This window comes from Oncorhynchus gorbuscha, linkage group LG02 (genome assembly GCF_021184085.1).
Source record: "Oncorhynchus gorbuscha isolate QuinsamMale2020 ecotype Even-year linkage group LG02, OgorEven_v1.0, whole genome shotgun sequence".
NCBI classification, from domain to species: domain Eukaryota; kingdom Metazoa; phylum Chordata; class Actinopteri; order Salmoniformes; family Salmonidae; genus Oncorhynchus; species Oncorhynchus gorbuscha.
Genome location: NC_060174.1, coordinates 104,714,385 through 104,722,614, shown reverse-complemented (window position 1 = coordinate 104,722,614; position 8,230 = coordinate 104,714,385). Strand labels below are relative to the sequence as shown.

The 8,230-nt window shown below is 47.0% G+C and overlaps 1 pseudogene; it reads right to left on the bottom strand.

Annotated features, from left to right (window-relative positions):
• Positions 1-1,053: 1,053 nt before the first annotated feature.
• LOC123995182 lies at positions 1,054-7,899 on the bottom strand (annotated as a pseudogene).
• Positions 7,900-8,230: the final 331 nt, after the last annotated feature.

Genomic DNA, 8,230 nt, shown 5'->3' with positions numbered 1-8,230 from the left:
TTACAACACTGTATATATATATATAATATATAACATGACATTTGTAATGTCTTTATTGTTTTGAAACTTCTGTATGTGTAATGTTTACTGTTAATTTTTATTGTTTACTTCACTTTTGTATATTATCTACCTCACTTGCTTTGGCAATATTAACACATGTTTCCCATGCCAATAAAACCCTTGAATTTAATTAAGAGAGAGAGAGAGAGAGAGAGAGAGAGAGAACGATGATGCAGACAAACGACAGGCTGTTTGCAGATGTAATAGATTTCAGTGTCTAACAAGCACATAATATAGATGAGAAGGCTGTTTGCAGATGTAATAGTTTCAGTGTCTAACAAGTAATATGATGTGGAGGGTGTGTGTGTGTGTGTGTGTGTGTGTGTGTGTGTGTGTGTGTGTGTGTGTGTGTGTGTGTGTGTGTGTGTGTGTGTGTGTGTGTGTGTCTGTCTGTCTGTCTGTCTGTCTGTCTGTCTGTCTGTCTGTCTGTCTGTCTGTCTGTCTGTCTGTCTGTCTGTCTGTCTGTCTGTCTGTCTGTCTGTCTGTCTGTCTGTCTGTCTGTCTGTCTGTCTGTCTGTCTGTCTGTCTGTCTGTCTGTCTGTCTGTCTGTCTGTCTGTCTGTCTGTCTGTCTGTCTGTCTGTCTGTCTGTCTGTCTGTCTGTCTGTCTGTCTGTCTGTCTGTCTGTCTGTCTGTCTGTCTGTCTGTCTGTCTGTCTGTCTGTCTGTGTCTGTGTAACAGATTTGTTTCCCTGATTCAAATGCAGATAGTAATTACTGGAGTGTGAGATATAGCATGATAGATGGTGTAGATGTGTTGACAGCCAGCCACACAGCAGAGCTGAGCTTATTACAGAGAGAGTCGAGACTAACTAACAGACCGACAGACAGACAGATAGACAGAGAAGGATGGTGTTGAATGGAAGAGAGGGCAATCTCAAATGTATCTTGTTTCTCCCTCACAATGTTCAAGGCGTGAGAAAGTGTGAAACATTCTCTTGATGCATTTCAAGAGCTTATTGTAACTATATTGTCGATGTGGCATTATCACCCCCCTGTCTCACAATTTCCTCTGTGTCTTGGATAAATGTGTGTGATCATCTGAGTGTGTGTGTGTGTGTGTGTGTGTGTGTGTGTGTGTGTGTGTGTGTGTGTGTGTGTGTGTGTGTGTGTGTGTGTGTGTGTGTGTGTGTGTGTGTGTGTGTGTGTGTGTGTGTGTGTGTGTGGCGTTTCTTCACTCCTCTTCTTCCTCATCGTCATGTTCATCAGGGTGGTGGTACCCATTGCCACTTCCCTTCCTCATCGTCATGTCGTCAGGGTTTTGGTCTTACTGCTGCCCATGATGACAGGAATGGAGATCTCTGCAGCCTTGATGGCCTGCTTGTTCAGAGGAGCCTCCACGGTCAGAACTCCCTCAGAGGACAGGGTGGACGTCACCTTCTCAGCGTCGGCCATAGGGGGCAGGCTGGAGCAGGAAGGAGAAGAGACCACAGTTCATGGGATGAAGTACTAGACTGGAGGCAGACAGAGCTTTTAACTCTCGATATATCTTCATCTTATCTCATTCATTTGATACTTTATTCAGATTTCCTGGTGTCTAAACTCTAGGGGAAACAGCACAGTCAGAATATCGTACATCCCCCACATACATTGGGAAGCTGTTGCCAATGGTTTTATGCTCCAGGAGGAAGGAGGAAGGAGGACTCAAGGAAGGACTCAAGGAAGGAAGGAAGGTAACTATTTGGATGCTGTTTATAAAATAATTAATTGAGACATAATTTGATCATTTTCTTTATTAATGTAATTCAGATCAAATCAAATTGTATTTGTCACAAGAGCCGAAAACAACAGGTGTAGACCTTACCATGAAATGCTTACTTACAAGCCCTTAACCAATAATTGCAGTTTTAAGAAAAGTAGAGTTAGGAAAATATTTACTAAATGAACTAAAGTGATAAATAAAAATAAAGTAAAAACAGTGTTGACTCTGGAGTCATGATATGTGTAGTGTTGACTCTTGAGTCATGATATGTGTAATGTTTGACTCTTGAGTCATGATATGTGTGTGTTGACTCTGGAGTCATGATATGTGTAGTGTGTTGACTCTTGACTCTGGAGTCATGATATGTGTAGTGTTGACTCTTGAGTCATGATATGTGTGGTGTTGACTCTTGAGTCATGATATGTGTAGTGTTGACTCTGAGTCATGATATGTGTGTGTTGACTCTTGAGTCATGATATGTGTAGTGTTGACGCGAGTCATGATATTGACTCAATCAGATTAATGATAATCAACCCTCTACAGGCTTGACCAATTGACTCTTGACCAATCAACCGATATGTGACCAATCAACCCTCTACAGTGTTGACTCTCTAGTCATGATCAACTCTCTACAGTGTTGACTCTTGAGTCCTGACCAATCAACCCTCTGTAGTGTTGACTCTTGAGTCATGATATGTGACCAATCAACCTCTGGACAGGATTGACCAATCAACCCTCTATAGGCTTGACCAATCAACCCTCTACAGGCTTGACCAATCAACCCTCTACAGGCTTGACCAATCAACTCTGACTACAGGCTTGACCAATCAACCGTATAGCTTGACCAATCAACCCTCTACAGGCTTGACCAATCAACTCTCTACAGGCTTGACCAATCAACCGTATAGCTTGACCAATCAACCCTCTACAGGCTTGACCAATCAACCCTCTTGACAATCAACTCTCTACAGCTTGACCAATCAACCCTTGACTCAACTCTCTACAGGCTTGACCAATCAACTCTCTACAGGCTTGACCAATCAATCAACCTACTCTCTAGCTTGACCAATCTATCAACCCCTACAGGCTTGACCAATCAACCCTCTACATGCTTGACCAATCAACCCTCTACATAATTGACCAATAAACTCTCTACAGGCTTGACCAATCAACCCTCTACAGGCTTGACCAATCAACTCTCTACAGGCTTGACCAATCAACACTCTACAGGCTTGACCAATTAACCGTATAGCTTCACCAATCTATCGTCCACAGGCTTGACCAATCAACCCTCTACAGGCTTGACCAATCAACTGTCTACAGGCTTGATGGATTTTAGTTGTTAAAAGGAGTCCGAGTCAACTTAATCTCCGAAGCAAATGGGAGAGACATTTATTATTTTGTCCAGTCATTGACAGAGGCTCTACGTCATATTTTTTTTTTAACGATTCCTATTTCGTCATGGCGACAAATTGTAACAACACGTCATGCAACAGTGGATTTATTTATTTGTTGCTCAGTCGTCCAGGTTCTTTGACAACAGTACAGTTTTATTGCTGTTGTGAAACAATGATGTTGATGTCACTTACGTGTATTTCCTGGTGAAGCATCTGGACACGAATCCATGTTCGTCCTTCCTCTCCTCATGCTTGCCTGTGGACACAAACACACACCGGTCTTAGCACTCTCTCTCACACACCGGTCTTAGCACTCTCTCTCACACACCGGTCTTAGCACTCTCTCACACACACCGGTCTTAGCACTCTCTCACACACCGGTCTTAGCACTCTCTCTCACACACCGGTCTTAGCACTCTCTCACACACCGGTCTTAGCACTCTCTCACACACCGGTCTTAGCACTCTCTCACACACCGGTCTTAGCACTCTCTCTCACACACCGGTCTTAGCACTCTCTCTCACACACCGGTCTTAGCACTCTCTCACACACCGGTCTTAGCACTCTTCTCACACACCGGTCTTAGCACTCTCTCACACACCGGTCTTCTCTCAGCTTACTCTCTCACACTTACACTCTCTCACACGGTCTTAGCACTCTCTCTCACATACCGGTCTTAGCACTCTCTCACACACCGGTCTTAGCACTCTCTCACACACCGGTCTTAGCACTCTCTCACACACCGGTCTTAGCACTCTCTCACACACCGGTCTTAGCACTCTCTCACACACCGGTCTTAGCACTCTCTCACACACCGGTCTTAGCACTCTCTCTCACACACCGGTCTTAGCACTCTCTCACACACCGGTCTTAGCACTCTCTCACACACCGGTCTTAGCACTCTCTCTCACACACCGGTCTTAGCACTCTCTCACACACCACGCCCAGCTCATCCAGAGTTTGTTTGAGTAAGAACACATGCTCTCTCTATGTGTTGCTGTTGCCTCTCTCTCTGTCTGAAAGTTCCCCTGATACTTCAACACTATCAAGGGAGCTACTGGTTCACTCTTTAGGAGTGACCATCTGTTCTGTTTTACGAGGGGCTGAGAATAGAAGTCATGCCGCCCCCCCCCCACCCCTCCCCCTCCCTGTCCCACTTGCCTGGTGTCGGTACCGTTTATCCATGTCCCCTTTGACACGCTACATGTTACACGTCACGTTACACGGACGCGCTAACTAACTCAACCTCTTAAGGATCCGCCCCTTTTTGTCCATTTCGTTGCCTAAAATGACTTACTTTTTTGACTGGTTTTGACTGCAGACACTTGTAGAATCTATTTTTTGACTGGTTTTTAAACCAGGTCCCTACATGCCAGGCATGAAATTACCCTGCCCTGCCCTGTTACCTCACAGCATATCTGTTTGCTATGATGACAGCTGAGCTGCTGAAAGGAGTTTGCCAAAGGGACCTGTCCCCCCTTTCCCACAGGACCACAACACCGAAGAGAGAGGGTGTGAAAGGACCTTTAAACAGGCATTCATCAACACTGGGGAGAGACTGTGAAATTATCTTTAATAACCAGGGCCTTTAACCAGGGCCTTTAACCAGGGCCTTTAACCAGGGGGCCTTTAACCAGAGCCATTAACCAGGGTCTTTAACCAAGGCATTTAACCAGGGCCTTTAACCAGGGCCTTTAACCAGGGCCAATAACCAGGGCAATAACCAGGGGCATTCAACCAGGGCCTTTAACCAGGGCCTTTAACCAGGGGGCCTTTAACCAGGGCCATTAACCAGGGCATTTAACCAGGGCATTTAACCAGGGCATTTAACCAGGGCCTTAACCAGGGCCTTTAACCAGGGCATTTAACCAGGGGCATTTAACCAGGGCCTTTAACCAGGGCCTTTAACCAGGGCCTTTAACCAGGGCCTAACCAGGGCCTTTAACCAGGGGGGCCTTTAACCAGGGCCTTTAACCAGGGGGGCCAATAACCAGGGCCTTTAACCAGGGGCCTTTAACCAGGGCATTTAACCAGGGCCAATAACCAGGGCCAATAACCAGGGCCTTTAACCAGGGGGCAATAACCAGGGCCTTTAACCAGGGGGCCTTTAACCAGGGCCTTTAACCAGGGCCTTTAACCAGGGCCAATAACCAGGGCCTTTAACCAGGGCCTTTAACCAGGGCCTTTAACCAGGGCCTTTAACCAGGGGGCCTTTAACCAGGGCCTTTAACCCCTGGCATTTAACCAGGGCCTTTAACCAGGGGGCCTTTAACCAGGGCATTTAACCAGGGCCTTAACCAGGGCCAATAACCAGGGCCTTAACCAGGGCCTTTAACCAGGGCCTTAACCCTTAAATGCAGGTCATATATATGTACCTGCCAAAATAAAGGAAACACTTGAGTAAATTAGGGACAAAGCAGGTGTTTCCACACAGGTGTGGTTCCAGAGTTATTTAGGAAATTAACATCCCGTCATGCTTTGGGTCATCAATAAAAACTTTGAAAGAGGGGTCTCAAATGAGCATGGGGGTTTAGAGTGTGTGTGTGTGTGTGTGTGTGTGTGTGTGTGTGTGTGTGTGTGTGTGTGTGTGTGTGTGTGTGTGCGTGCATGCGTGCGTGCGTGCGTGCGTGCGTGCGTGCGTGCGTGCGTGCGTGCGTGTGTGTCAGTGTGTGAGTCAGTCACTAGATCTCAACCCAATTAAACACTTTACGGGAGATTCTGGCGTGGCGCCTGAGACAATGTTTTCCTCCACCATCAACAAAACACCAAATCATGGAATTTGAATTGAAGAGGTGTCACATCCCTCCAATAGAGTTGCAGACACTTGTAGAATCTATTCCAAGGTGCATTGAAGCTGTCCTGGTTGGTGGTGGACCAACGCCCTATTAAGACACTTGATGTTGGTGTTTCCTTTATTTTGGTAGTTACGTGTGTATACCCATTGAAACTCATGGGGACTGTTGCATGGAGAGTTGGCCAGCGTACTAAAACAAGGTTCTCTCTCGTTAAAATATCAATACGCACTAAAATCACCCGCACAGCTGATTTCAATTGTAACCATCATTGGCCAGTGGCCACCAAAATTCTCGCTCCTTTGTCCTGATTTCATGGCCGGCGCCAGAATGAACCAGTTGGAAAGGGCATTTGATTTCCATCACTGTCAAACGTTTTCAAGACTATTTCGACCTCTGGTGGGTGTTATTACTGGAAAAAAAATCTTATTTTTACTAATGGCGAGGCCAGACTTACAGAGACAGAGATAGAAAACAGATATAGAGATACATTTACATTTACATTTAAGTCATTTAGCAGACACTCTTATCCAGAGCGACTTACAAATTGGTGATAGAGACAGACAGAGATAGAGACAGACAGAGATAGAGACAGACAGAGACAGACAGAGACAGACAGAGACAGACAGAGATAGAGACAGACAGAGACAGACAGAGATAGAGACAGACAGCGACATAGACAGATATAGAGAGACAAATAGAGACAGAAGCAGAGAAAGACAGAGACAGAGACAGATACAGAGACAGATAGAGATAGACAGAGACAGTCAGAGATAGAGACAGACAGAGACAGACAGAGATAGAGACAGACAGATAAAGAGACAGAGACAGAAACAGACAGAGATAGAGACAGACAGAGAGACAGACAGAGATAGAGACAGACAGATAACAAAGAGACAGACAGAGATAGAAAAGACAGAGACAGAGACAGATAAAGAGACAGAGACAGAGACAGACAGAGACAGACAGAGATAGAGACAGACAGCGATAGAGACAGACAGATAAAGAGAAAGAGACAGAAAGAGACAGAGATAGAGACAGACAGAGATAGAGACAGACAGATACAGAGACAGACAGATAAAGAGACAGAGACAGAGACAGACAGAGACAGACAGAGATAGATACAGACAGAGACAGAGATAGAGACAGACAGAGATAGAGAAAGACAGAGACAGACAGACAGACAGACAGAGACAGAGAGACAACAGAGATAGATACAGACAGTTAGAGCCAGAGACAGACTGACAGAGACAGACAGAGACAGAGACAAATAGACTGAGAGACAGAGACAGACAGAGACAGAGACATAGCCAAAAACAGACACACAAAGAGATCTCCAGATATGAGCTACTCACCAGTGATCTCCACCACGCCATCCTTGGTCTTGATCACCAGCTCCTCAGGGAGAAGTGGTTGACGTCCAGAGTGACCTTCCAGGTCTCCTGAGTCTGCTTGATCTCAGACATGCCAGAGCTGAGCTGGCGGGAGAGGGCAAGGGCGTGATGCTGCCCCAGCCTGAGCCATCATGGGAGCCTGGGGCATCACCGCGGCCTGGGGCATCATGGCAGCCTGCATCATGGCACTATGCAGGGGGGACATCACAGGGCTCTGGGGCATCATGGAGGGTATGAATCCAGCAGTGGACATGTCAGGGCTAAGGGCAGATGGGCGCATGTAGCCGGGCCAGTGGGTGCTGGGGAAGGTGGGGAACTCCTCAGGGAGGGCCGGCATGCCGAAGGCCTGGTCAAAGAGCCGGCTGCCCTGGTAACAGTCACGGAAGGGGTCCCAGCTGGGGGTGCGGAGCAGGCTGAAGGGGATATGTCTCTCTGTCATGGTTGCTGGAGGAAGAGGAGTAGTACTGTACCAGTAGAAGAGCTGTGGGCTGGCTGACTGGCTGACTGGCTGACTGGCTGGCTGGCTGGCTGACTGGCTGGCTGACTGGCTGGGTGGCTGACTGGCTGACTGACTGACTGGCTGGCTGGCTGACTGGCTGACTGGCTGACTGGCTGGCTGGCTGACTGACTGGCTGACTGACTTTGGTTGGTCTCTCTCAAACATCCAATGATAGTGCTCCTCGGCCGAAGGCTTTTATGCACACAGCAACCGCCCACCTCTCGTCAACACTGTCACTGGCCCTCCCTACTCAACCCTAACGCCCTGTCCCCCCCACACACCTCCCTCAGCCAGATATTTATAGAAGGAACTAGAATGTCTATTCATGGCAGATGTAGCACTAGAATGGAATCTAAATCCAAGGACCTCCCATCGACCAATCGAACACA